The sequence below is a fragment of the Temnothorax nylanderi genome, unplaced genomic scaffold (genome assembly GCF_030848795.1).
Source record: "Temnothorax nylanderi isolate EJ_2023f unplaced genomic scaffold, tnyl_v1.0 TNYL_tig0196_pilon, whole genome shotgun sequence".
NCBI lineage: Eukaryota > Metazoa > Arthropoda > Insecta > Hymenoptera > Formicidae > Temnothorax > Temnothorax nylanderi.
Genome location: NW_027249258.1, coordinates 237,135 through 249,850, shown reverse-complemented (window position 1 = coordinate 249,850; position 12,716 = coordinate 237,135).

Genomic DNA, 12,716 nt, shown 5'->3' with positions numbered 1-12,716 from the left:
ATGTAGACAAAGAGTTGTGCGTGATTTATCTGCGACATATTATATTATCAAAAACTAGCTGTCATGAAAAAATAATCTTCTACTTACTATTGCATCTTGCAATCGCGGGTGGACACTCTAAACCGCTATCGAATAAAAATGTGAAGCGAGGATGTACATGAATTATCTCCGGCATATTATAATATGTGAAAATGATACCTTTTTTCAAGGACACGTCGCAACGTGTCTCACGATGACTTCATCGAACACGTGCAAAACTGCAAATTTTGCAAGTAGCACCGATGTATGGCTGCTGCAGTTATACAATCAACTGCTATTAAACAGTTATCAAACAGCTTTCAAACAGCTTTCGAACATCTTTAAAACAGCTATTGAACATCTATCAAACAACTCAAACATCTTTAAAACAGCTATTGAACAGCTTTCAAATAGCTATTGAACAACTATCAAACAGCTCAAACAGCTATCTATATTATACCACAAACAATGTGGGAAAAGGAAATAAAACATTGTAACATTTATATATATAGTTTATTTTTAAAAAAATTGCAATTTTTTCTGGCGTTGCGACCACCAGTTAAATATTTTTAATACATTTTGTAATGCGCAACTCTTAACATGTTTTCCGCATCGTATAGTATTAGTAACATCTAGATTATTTAAAGATCCGATATCTTCATAATCTGCATCCAAAGTCTCAATGTTTAGGTTTTCTCTCGCATAATTCTCAAGCAGATCCACCAGCCATTCTCGTTTCTGGCATCCCTTGACGTATACAAGAGTCGACGTCTCGTCGCCCTCTCCAAGCACAGCTGATGTAATTAGGTGTTTCGCCATGCTGTACGGCACGTTTCCATCCTCCCATCGTAGTCCATGGTGATTTGCAATCAACCAGGAAGCACATGACTTGTCGGATTATGTGAGGAGATTTCACGTCATGGGGAGTGTAAAAATGTAATGCGCCAAAACGGTCCCGTTTCTCAGCACAGCCATCTTCTTTACGACAAATTTCATCTCGACGATGAATCCTTGCAGATTGACAAACGTTGGTACGATCACGACGAAACGACGGAGCAATCTGTATCTTATTGCGGTACATCGGTGCCTCTTATATTGCAATATCTGCTGATATTGCAATTTACATGATTTTGCGCACTACATTCGACAATGGACAGTATGCGATCATGCAAGATGAGACAATAGGCGGTAGTATTTGCCGGTACATTCTCTTTACAGTCAAATTCTATTCGCACATCCACGGTGGCACTCTTGACAGATTCGTTTTGTCGCGAGCAATCAATGACAACAAAAGGTCCTTTTGTCAGGAATGTAACCACGGTGCAAAGCGTATCGAAGCAGTTGTATCCGTAATAAGCTTTACGAAAACGCGCATACATATCGAAAAGGAAGGCGTATCGATTTTTGCCAAAATCTAGATTCAAGTCATCGTACGGATAAAATTCAGAGTTTAGATAAAGTTTCACGTCGGTCAAGTTACAGTCATCAAATACGCTAACATCTTGCGACATGATATTCTTGCGACCGGTCTGCAGCGCAAAGATAACGTACCGCGGCTTCTCTAGCTGAGTTGCAGTTTTGACGGCCCACGAATGCTTGGTCGTGCTCTGCAACATGGGGTACTCGTACAGATCCCACGAACGGAAACTGACACTAAAATATCGCCCGCTTTCCAAAGCCCGTAGCATGGATAGTTTATTGACCTCGTTTAATGTAACGTGAGGCATTCGCCACTGTACTTTAAACAATTCAATTTCCGGCTCTGTCGCCGGATTTCCTACAATGCAATTGTTATCGCTACGCGCTCGTATCAAAATTAATTCGTGACGAGCGTTAACAACCACGCGTTTGTAATCCTCGCAAAAGCCTAACAATGTGTTGAGCGGTACGCAAAAGTTGAAATACCCCTCCGGGTGAGAAGATAAAATGTCCCATCCAGCATTTTGCATAATCTTTGCTTTGCCGTATGTTACCGATACATAATTCTTGATAGTACTGGTTATTCCAACGTTTCTGTTGCGATCAATCTCCACACCGTTGGACTCGTATCGAATTTCGTCAAACATGAACGCCACGCAATTATTCACAAGCGTTGTCTCAGACTCGTCATTTTTTCTCTTTATCGTCAATCTTTCTTCAACGTAGAGAAAGCTTTCGCACGGCAACGTGTATAAATCCTGCTGTTGTATGGGTATTCTTATCTCATCGTTATGTCCAAACGTCGTATTGGCGTACGGATTGTACGTGTGTGTCTCAATCTTGACGACGCTATCGTCAAAGATTGTTTCACCTCCAATGTTTAAAATATTAGCCATTTCGTATGACGAAACCCAATGATTTCAAAAATTCAACGTATGACGCAGTGAGTTTCTTCTTTGGCGATCGGATTGTCTCTCTAATTTTGTTTCTCGTCTGTTGCACCTGCTCGGCTTCGTTCAATATGAGCATCTCACGTTACCGCTGTCGTCTTCGTACATGCAGTCTAACGGTGATCTCCTCTCCGCGAAAATCAATCAATCGACCGTCCTGATCCACGACGCGAAGCGTCAAGTCCGAAATGCTCCGTACGATGATCGGAAGGTAAATGATCTGTGCCGGCGTTTCCGATATCTTATATCCTGGAGGCACACTCGGTGAAAACTCGTGTATCGTGTGCACGTACTGTCGTTGCTGTACGCACCCGTGGTCACGTTGCACTCTATGCGAATGATGTTTACGTTGATGATATTTATTGGAACATCCGATTCGTGCCATTGTTGCGACTCCAGCACGCGATTCGCTGAAAATCCCAGCAGCGATCCAATGTTGTTCGGTTTTGTGAAATTTATCCGATAAGCACACTTGATCTCGCTCTTCATCGTATTGTTATTAGCCCGAATAATAATCAATGGGTGCTCTCCATCTTCGTCGACATGTTTCTTTCTCGAGACATTATTGGAATGGTCCCATAAAAGGGCGCGTTTCAGATACATGTCTATATCACGCAGTTCGTACGATCCTTCGGGAACGGTAATCTCTTTGTCGTCGTCAAAGTAGAATTTATTGTTTGACGAATTTACATTCGGTATCGTGTGATAGGTTTCAAAATCTGTCAGACCGAGCTTGTAATCGCCATCGCTCAAATCCACGGCGGGAAAGTAGCTTACCGCGAGGATGCTGCTCTTGCCTGTGAGCGTGTAAATGTGAGTGACATGTTTGAATAAATACTGATTTTAAACAGCCTAACGCCGGTCTTTAAATTGATTGTCAACTGTCTGTAGAAAGCACAGACACAGTTGTCCGCAATTGCTCTGATCGTATCGCTGATAAGTATATTGTACTCTATCTTCCTCATATTGTTCTTTAGATACTGCGCCAATTCTCTCGGTCGAAGATTGCCAAAACTGTCGAAATATATGGCACGATCTCCCCTCTTCGCAAACGCCACCCAGTGAGTACCCGGTCCCTCAGCATTATCCAAATTCACGATGCTACTCTCGTTTCGACGTATACCGCCGATCGGTAATGAGTCACGCATGAAAATATCTCTAAAATATGGAATGCGCATACGTTTTGCCAGTTGTTGCAGTTGTACGTTGGTAGTTACACCCTTGGGGATTTTTAGCGTCTCCTCGACGTTTTTTTCTCGAGACTCCCCGTCCGCGTTTTTACGGAGCGAGATAAAGTCCGTGACCTTTCATGGCGCGATTGTGACGTTGCATCTCTTCCAGCTGACGCCGCGCGGCTTTGTTATCGTTCACGGCCTTTGCGACTCCCGCCGCTCCGCCGACCAAGGGACCGAGAACCCCCAACAACGGCAGGATCGGCAGGATACCGCCGCGTTTCGTTACCGGAAGTATTCGCTTGTTCTTCTTTTTCTTCGTTTTCAAACCGAAGTTTCGAACGAGTTTCGTCTTACAAACTTCTAGCCTTCATGGCCGCCCAGACGGCTGTAGCTGCAGCTCTCTCTCCGAGAGTCGAATCTTTCGCGGTGACACGTTTTTGCGCATTCGCGGCGAGTATATTGTCGGCCACGTGTCGTTGTGCGAAATCGTTGCTACGCGAGTAGGCTATGTCGTGCTCGCGACACGCTGCGTCCAATGGATTAATACCCCGATCACCTCTTGCCAATCGTGTTTCTAAATGAGTTCCCGGACCGCAAAATTGATAGCCAGGGATATGTAATTCGATCGGAAGTGCGTTTATCGCGCGATTCGACAGACCTCGACCTATCTTCGGTGACATTCGCCGCAGTTCTTTATCAACGGCGGCGAACCGTCGACATGCGTTCGCTGCCACGGTTGATTGTAATGTTTGTAACAGCGACGATATTGCTAAACCTCCGAATCTGTCTTAATATGTTCGGGAAGCTTATCCCACAAATAATCTATGTAATTATAAAACTGTCGGAGTAGAATGACCTTTGGTATATACTTTAACTGCTCGGCGGTTAAATCGTAAATATTGCTGTTATCCGACATGAGCAAAAACATTTTAAAGACTAAGCATCTTAACTCTACGCGCCTCTATAAATAGGCCAGCTTTCTCGATACTGTTTTTCATTCGTTGTAGAGGGGAGGTAAAATGCGGTTCGTACGACAATCGCGGACGATCAAAGTGACAAACTTTGACGATAGGATACAGTTAACGAAAGAGGTACGCAAACATGGAGACATGCTACCGATTTCTATACGCGGTATAATCTGCGGTCCGTCGAATTGCGGCAAGACAAACGTCTTGATAAGCTTGCTGGAAAGTCCGCACGGTGTACGTTTCGAGAACGTGTACGTATACTCGAAATCGTTGCAACAACCGAAATATCGATATTTGGAGAATATACTAACACCGATAAAAGAGATTGGCTACTTTACGTTCTCGAATAACAGCGACGTCATTCCACCGAGCAAGGCGCTCCCGAATTCTATTTTTATCTTTGATGACGTGGCGTGCGACAAGCAGGATACGATAAAAGAATACTTTGCAATGGGCCGGCACGCGGACGTTGACTCCTTCTATCTTTGTCAGACGTATGCAAAGATACCGAAGCATCTTATACGCGACAACGCGAATTTATTGATTATATTTAAACAGGATGGTACCAATCTGAAACACGTATACAACGATCACGTAAACACCGATATGTCTTAGGAGGATTTCTGTAAATTGTGTCATACATGTTGGCAACAAAAGTATGGATTTATGGTGATAGACAAGGACAGCACGCTACCGAATGGTCGATACAGAAAAGGATTTAACGACTTTGCGATACCGTAACGTGGTTAGATGTTGTCGACGCGTCGATTGATCAACGTTATCGCAACATGGACAGCAGCGAACAGATTAGAGAGCGCGAGAGGATAGCAAATCAAATTGCGAAAACGAGCGATTTGATTCGCAAAAAGTATCACGCCTTGAAAACTGGTAAAATGGAGGAAGATATCGCGTTGGAGAGACACTTTAAGCCCATCATCGAGCCTCTAAGGCAGATTGCCGAAAACACCGTTGGCAAAGAATCTGATGTGTCAAAGATTGAGAATGAAACGACGTGGGAAGACGAAGAGCCAAAGCTCAAACGAAAACGACCAAACGTCTCGTTTAACGACTCTGTAATGGCTTCTCCGCATGTAATGGTAACTCCGGTTGCGTTGAAACAATCGATAACCGTGCCATCTAATTTGAGTGAAATAACTAAAATTTTACAACCGCGTAAATCGAAACGATCGAAAGGTCCATTGGATGTACCACCGATAACCTTTGCACCGTCCACAAAAACCATACAACCCACAATGCTCGAATCACTCGCAAATGAGGAGGTTTGCGAAACCACGGATGACTCGCTCGTGACGTCCGTTCGACAGCAGTTGCAAACATCTGAGAGTCGAGAAACGTTGCGAGATCACTTGGGTCCATTGAGCCAAATTACGTCGGGGCTGTTCTGAGCGGCGATCAAGAAAGCGGTATAGACACCGTATAGACCCATCGATGTTACTCCCGCGATCGCCGACAAGCTTCTAACAACGGTGTACAGCCACGTAAAGATCGCTGCGCCCGCGCGATTTAAAGTGGGCGACTCGGTACGCGTGAGTAAATTCAAGACAATCTTCGAGAAAGGATACGCCAAATTGGACCACGGAGGTGTTTAGAATCGTCAAAGTGCAGAAAACTAATCCCGTGACGTATCTATTGGAAGATTCCTGCGTAAAACCTGTTGCCGGTGGATTATACGAATACGAGTTGCATCGCGTTGCTAATCCCGACGTGAATCTCGTTGAAAAAGTTTTGCGCAAAAGGGGGGATGAGGATTATGTAAAGTGGTTAGGATTTGATAATTCACACAATTTATGGATACACAAGAATAATGTATTGTAAAAATTTATTACAATATAAAAACATATTATACATACAAATGAGTCATTTATTTTCAAAATATCCACACAAATGCATTTACAATATATGTAATATATATATATATATATATATATATATATATATATATTCTGACGTTGCAGTTCCGCTGCATCGTGGCAGGGCCCCGCCGCCGTCACAAGGCACGGGCTTTCGGTAATTAATATTCGCTTCGCGCTCGAGGACGGTCCAAAGAGTCAAAGCGAGAGATCTCCAGGGGCATAATTATAATTGCGTTTCCGTATTTTGATCCTTTTTTGTTATTTTGAATTGATACATGGCGCCTCACCGAGCTGAGACTGGAGTTCCTGAGAAGATGCAGCGGATCGTGAAATGCGGAGTCTACCGAGAGGAATCGAGCCAAAATACCGATTGACGCGAGCGGACCGCGGCGAGACTCGCGGGCCGACGGGCGCAAGGCAGCGCGGAAAGACACGCGCGCGGCGCGTGATACGGCGGCGGACGGACCCGTGCTGACAAATCTAGTCGGCACGCAGTTAAAGGTCGGAAAATATGTAAAATAAAAATATAAATAAAACTTTCGCGCATCATTTACCGCGCTGGTTCTTAGTTAGCCCGGTTTATTTGTGCGGATTTTTCATTGAAACCTATACTTCAAATTTTTAATTTTTATTTTTAAAATATTCTCCACAGTGACAATGAAAAATTATTAATCCTCATTTTTTATGGATTTTAATTCTACGCTCTAAATTAGAAATATTTTAGCAGGTACCTAATTTTTCGCTAAACTCCTTCTTAAAGGCCCAAAATTTTGGGCCTTTTGGAAGGGGCTTAGCAAAAATTGACTTGATACAAAATATTTCTATCTTGAGCCGTAGAATCAAAATGCGCAATAAAAAATGGAGATTAATATAATAAAAAATTGACTTGGGCCTGATTGAGCCCATATAGGGTCCCGGGCCCACAATGTGAGTACATTCCTGAATAGATATTTCAAAACCCTACAACTTTTATCAGAAACATTTTTCCAATATTTTGCGTTTTTAATGTTTAAAATTCAATTCAATTCAAAAGAAAATTGTTTTTAATTACAAAAACTTGCACCAATAGCAGGAAAGCAGCTAAAAGCAGCAGTTCTTTGTGGTTTTTATTAAATAATACTTGAATCTACAACATGCAATAGGTCTGGTCGCAGAACTCTACAGAACTCATAAACTTTTCTCTACGTTTCTTAAATTTTTCGTTGCAATTTTACGTTCATTTTCGTACAACTCATTTGTTTATTAATATCACATAAATTATTACTATAAATTTTGTAATACGTGATAATATTCTACTTACTTCCAGCTGTCCAATCTATTTTGTAGATTTGGAATTGCTTTATTTTTATAGTTTTGACGTCCTCCTGAATATAACGTTTAAAACTCGGCTCCGAACACGACACGTCTTGTTCGAGCGAGCGTCACTTTTGAACTTACGTGTACGAGCAGATATAAGAGATAGGACGTTCTCTAGTCTAGAATCCGACCTTCGGACTATTACTCAAACAAACCCACCACTTTAAATTCTCGAAATCGAAACTTTATTTTTCGACTTTTGGCCAGCTTTTTGGGATTTGGCCCCACTGCGCGACGTTACTCTTAACACCTTTAACCTTTTTCGTATCTTTCTTACCGTCGACTCGCAAGGCGTACATCTTTGCTCTAAGCCCAACGAATTCGGTCATTATCGCACCGTTGTTTTCGTCTTTCATCAAGCCCGGAACTTTTTTATTGGCGAGTGGGATACCGTACGCATTATCGATCGCGTAATCGCTAGTGTCAAATCTATTAATGTCGCGCTTCATGGTATCGTGTACGTCGTCGCACTTGATGTGATAAATAAGACTGTCCGTATCGGTGTACGTAACTTTACACTTGTCGCGATACAACGGTAACATGTACTCGTGATGAAATTCATACAAACATGTCTTGGATATATCGAGGATGCACATACTAACGTAGATTGATTTGTTGAACTTCACCTCGAGTTTTCGCATTTCTATTGCTACTAGATTCTCCGAAAAGACGCTTCGACTGTGAAAATTTGGTTTCGCGATCATTGTCTTCGCGCCGTATCTACCCTTCCAATGAGTCAGGAGTCGCACGTCAACATGATTGCGCACGTTCTCTATGGTTTTGCTAAACACGGCGTTGTTCATCAATTTGTATAAAGTTTTTTCGAAATTATTCTTGACCAATGTTCTAAATTTCGTATTGAGTTCTATGTAATCGCGAAGCCATGGAGATTGCGCGAATTTCAATACGCGGTGAATCTTTGCTATACGGAGCCCGTAACGAGTACACTGCTGCAGGTTGCGATAATGTATGACATAACGTTTCTTATCGTATAATGTTGCGAGGAGCTTGTCCTGCCGCTTACCGGGCGGTTTATCGCGCGTCGGACAGAACGGTAGGTCAGTGTGCGCGTCGTGAAGATATTGCGAATACTCCAAGTCGACTTCGAGAATGTAGCCTATCGAGGAATCCAACGCGACATCCATAACATTAAAATCGGTTACGTCGTCGACCCATTGAAAATCTGCGTAAGGCAATGGTTGACATATTGCCCAGCCGTACAAGTTGTTTACATCGAAATACATCAGGTACGACGACGGTTTCGATGGATCGTACGACTGCATGTACTTGTTGTTGGCCCGCGCGTATCTGTTTGAACATTGACTCAAACCGCCGCGTATACCGCGTTTGATAAACATGACCATGTCAATGTCGGTGAGCAGTTCGAAATTGATACGCGTATGCTTCAACGTCCCACGTAAAACCCGGTAGAGTGTAATAATACGCGGGATCGAGTCCATAACTCGCGACGCAGTTATCGCGAAAATTTTCAAAGATATCGGCCAACAGCAAGACATCGGTTTTGAGATATAAATCGCTGTAGTCACCGAGCGTTCGAATGGAGAACCGCTGCCAGACGTTGACGGCGTGCGCGTAATCGCTCTCGGATACGGTGTCACCTGTCAATGAACTGTAAAACGAGTCGCGCCGTGGTAAACACGAGTCCTCCAACTTTTCGACGCAGTCAATGTACTCGCACGGAAATACACTTTTTCGTGTCAGCAAATCAAAATTTTCTGCATATAATTTACAAAATTTGAGTTGTAATATTTGCAGTTTATCCTTGCTGAGATAAGATGCCAATTTGTCGAGACTAGCGGTGAGAAACTTGTATGAATCGATAAATCGCAATTTGACGCAAGTTTTCTTATCTTTATCTTCGGTGCTTTTAACGTTTTTCGTAAACGAAATGTATTTTTCTTTTTGTGATTGGAAGCAGTTCTACACGTTCTTCGTACGTAGCTATTTCCATGATAATAAAATGCGCGTCGTAGCCCGATAAATTGTGGAAAACTATGGGAATGCAATGCGAATCTTTGTAATTTAAGTTGCAATTTGAATGCGCGGGACCTCTGTATCTACCGGTCAGATGACAATGATCGCGTACTCGCACGTCGTCTGGCGGTTTTTCGCACACGTGACAGTGCGTTGCGCTGTTAAACTTTTCCCGCTCGTCTCGTGAAATCTGCCATGGGTACATTAGCGGACAAAATAGTCTTTACGTCATGTGCTAAATGTCTTAGCTCCTCGGCGAACCACGCGACGCAATCTTTATCACGACGAAACCGATACATTGATTAATCAGTCGTCGCACGAGCAACGCACGTAGTACCCTATGCTAAATACGCGATGATGTTGATATGTGTACGTGGGCGTTTTCGGATCCGCTTCCATCTTCTCCAGGGTATATTCCAGGTCGGCCTATACGATAAACGGAACTCGTTCCTTCCTGTTGTAATTCTTAAGGTCAACCACTTGTCGTTATCACTCGGTAACTTGATCGCGCAGTCGTTCGTCTCCCGACATTCGACGGTGTGGGCTTCCAATTTCTCGCTCGTGTAGAAATAGTGCAAACATCTGTAAATAATGAAATTTTTTTATATATCTTTCACGAAAGATTTATTTTTATTTTTATTAGGATGTATACTCACCGATCGCAAAAGTATTTCCGACCATGGTGCCTGCTCAATTGCGAGCTCACGAGGCGGGATAGGTTCTTGATCCACGCAAAATGTCCCACGTTGTCGTCATGCACGTACAGCAGATTTACATGTCTGTCCATCTTTCGGTCGGTGAGCCGTATTGGCAGGATTGCAAGTTCCTTGTTTTTCTCGATGCTGTACACGTTGATTGATATATATCGTTGAGATTTTCAAACTTTTTAATTTGATTCAACGTCATTGGAAACTCAATGTCTGTAAGATTTAGCACCGACGTGTAATTAGGGTACGACGATTTCCATTCTGCATGTCTCTCGGCTGGATGCAGAGCAGCCACCACTGACCATACGAAATATGCATTGTCTATTGATCGCACGTTGATCACCGCTTTCTTCATTTTAATTTCTCGCGGTATTTCCACAAAACACCCCGCGTGCAATGGATTATATTTGTTCACGTTCACCGTTAAATTAAGTATGCGTGACATCAACGCCCATCCGCTATCACGTTCCTGGAATTCCTCTAGCGATGCTAGGGTAGGCTCGATAACGCGCAACACGTACCATTCTTGCAGATTGGACGTACGAAAGAGTTCACAGTTTCTCGTAGCGATACTTTTATTCGCGCGTTTGTCTTCTGCCACAAATTCACCATTAAACATAGTGTTTATCTTTACATTGTCATGTCGTTGCATGACGTTCCGCACACGATCGAGTACAATGTCTCTCGCATCTTTGAGAAATTGACGAGGTTCGATGTGTTTGGAATTTATTACCGCACCAGTCAGTATACGACTTTCAAAAGCCGTATCTATCTCGCGCCATCTGAGTCCTGCCTCACTCGTACCGTATCCGGCACTTACATGCACGAAACGTTGACATACCGAATCTTTCAGACCTTTGAGTCGTGCGATACGAGCGATCAATGACTGTTTGAGACCGATCGATAATCGTAGCCGTTTAATTCGGCATTGTTCTTCCAACGATTCGATAAACTCGACACATTGTTGCTCCCACGCGATAAATTCTTCCCGCGAATTTAATCGAGCGGATTGTTTAAACAACTCTTGCTCCATTGCAATGTTCTCAACTTCACAAAACCACTTTGAAATATATCTGTTTAATCTGTTTGCAACGTCGACGTAGCACTTCAATCACAAATGTCTTTACATCATTTCAAATAGTGCAAATAGGACACAGATTACAGGGCATTATTTGATACAACGGATCTTTACATTCCGAACAGAATAGACCATCGATAAGTATATATGGACGGGTGTCATGTTTTCGAACAGCGCGAAGCCTTGAAAATAGTCCGCTTATTCTTACGATACGCGATGAGCAAAACTTTGCATGACCGGGAGTGTAATAGAAGTATATACAGCACATTTTTTTCAAATTATCCAAGGTATTAACTTCAGCTTGGTTTAAAACTTGAAAAATTTCTTCTGTAACATCTTCAAACCTTTCGCTGTCGTAACAAGAATTATCCGAAAGAATTGCATCTTCGTCAGACATTCCTTCTTCTTCATTGACTTCAACTTCCATTTCTTCATAGACTTCAACTTCCATTTCTTCGAGAGGTGCGATATCCATTTTACTTTACATAGAATTTGATGTATCGACTTCCAGTCCTCGACTACTGAGCGTAGCCTCAAATTCGTCATTTTATATCATACTAATGTCGCATCGTTTGTTTTTTTTATCATATCTAATTTCACCGTGATCTCAGCATCCGTACGGATGCGCTTTCCGAAAAATGTAAGATTTGCAGTTTTGCACGTGTGTGATGAAGTCACCGCGAGACACGTCGCGACATATTCTTGAAAACGATATCGCGCCGTTGACTTTTGATGACTTGATCTGTATAACTGCAGCAGCCATATATCGGCGCTATTTGCAAAATTTGCAGTTTTGCACGTGTGCGATGAAATCATCGCGAGACGCATCGCGATGTGTCCTTGAAAAGGGTATCGTGTCATTGACTTATGCTGATTTAATCTGTACCACTGCAGCTGCCGTACATCGGCACAGTTTGCAAAATTTGCAGTTTTTTGCACGTGTGCGATGAAGTCATCGCGAGACACGTCGCGACATGTTCTTGAAAACGATATCGCGCCGTTGTCTTATGCTGATTTAATCTGTACCACTGCAGTAGCCTTACGTCGGCGCTGTTTGCAAAATTTGCAGTTTTGTGTATGTATAAATGGTCTACGAGGATTCTAGAGCGCAAGAGTTTGAAACGGTTTAAGCACGTTGCCACTGTGTGAAAAAAATATGGACAACGCGGGAACAGA